The 1,297-nt window shown below is 39.1% G+C and overlaps 1 protein-coding gene across 1 annotated transcript in view; it reads right to left on the bottom strand.

The window, feature by feature from the left end:
- PRPSAP2 (phosphoribosyl pyrophosphate synthetase-associated protein 2) overlaps positions 1–1,055 on the bottom strand; it is a 60,174-nt gene extending 59,119 nt beyond the window's left edge. The window contains exon 1 of the mRNA XM_006767142.2: positions 1,034–1,055. The gene's annotated coding sequence lies outside the window, so the exon portion shown is untranslated. The remainder of the gene's footprint in view (positions 1–1,033) is intronic.
- Between the last annotated feature and the right edge of the window lie 242 nt (positions 1,056–1,297).

Genomic DNA, 1,297 nt, shown 5'->3' on the forward strand with positions numbered 1-1,297 from the left:
TTATGAACAAAAATAGATACAGAGGCAGAGCTGCCTCAAACAGACTGTCAAACTACAGCAGGAAGGCTGGGGAAACGGGGGGGGGGCATGAAAGAGATCAACCAAAGGACCTGTATGCATGCATATAAGCATAACCAATGGACAAACAGTAGGGAGGTGAGGGCGTGTGCTGGGGGGTGGGAGTGACCGGGGAAAGTACAATGAGGGGGAAAAGAGACTTATGTAAAACTTTAAACAATAAAGAATTTAAATTAAAAAGAATAAATCAATAAACAAGTGTTGGCAAGGATGTGGAGAAAAGGGAACCTTTGTGCACCGTTGGTGGGATTGTAAATTGGTGCAGACTAGAGAAAAAGAGTATGGAGGTTCCTCCAAAAATTAAAAAAGTTCAAGGGAAAGACAAACACTGGATGATTTCACTTATATATGGAATCTAAAAAGCAAAATAAACAAAAACAAACTCATAGATATAGAGAACTGTTGGTCACCAGAGAGGAAGAGGTTTGGGGAAGGGGGGGTGTGAAAAAGGTGAAAGGGATTAAGATGTACAAATTGCCAATTATTAAAACAGTTACAGGGATAAAGTATAGCTTAGGGAATATAGTCAATAATATTGGAATAACTATGTATGGTGCCAAGTGGGAACCAGACTTACTGGGGTGATCACTTCGTAAGGTACATAAATGTCTAATCACTATGGTGTACACCTTAAAGTAACACAATATTACGACTACAGTAATTGAAAAATAAATTTTTAAAAAAGAATCACATACGGCATACACACACACAAAAGAGAACACTCCCATTTTTCTCCCCAATAAACTATAGTCGCTTTTACATTTTCCTAAATCTCCTTTAGAATGTGAGATTTATAACACATATGAAAACACACCCTTTTCAGAGAATCTCAGCATCTTTCAAAAAGCAAACCATATTCCTCTTTGAATAAAATCTGACCATCTGTTAAGTCTCATGAATGAAACCACACTGAAAAACTACTTGCTTCGGACGTAACAATTTCAAAACCACTCACCCATATCTCAGACGAGGAAGGCTCACATTAAAGTGCTGCTTTCGCTCTAAGCACCCACTGTGTAAATGCCTTCCAGCTAAAGACGGCTAGAGGAGGAATGCGAAGACTTGAGTTTGCCTTCCACGGTAACTAGTTACACTTGGCCTCATAGGTCTCAGCCTTTCCCTTCCTGACACGATAGACACTTGGTGAAAACAGCTTCCCCCGCCAGAATTTAATGTCCAAAACAGCAGATTTTTTTTCTACTATTTTATTCTCTTCTGT

Source organism: Myotis davidii, unplaced genomic scaffold (genome assembly GCF_000327345.1).
Source record: "Myotis davidii unplaced genomic scaffold, ASM32734v1 scaffold5322, whole genome shotgun sequence".
Lineage (NCBI taxonomy): Eukaryota > Metazoa > Chordata > Mammalia > Chiroptera > Vespertilionidae > Myotis > Myotis davidii.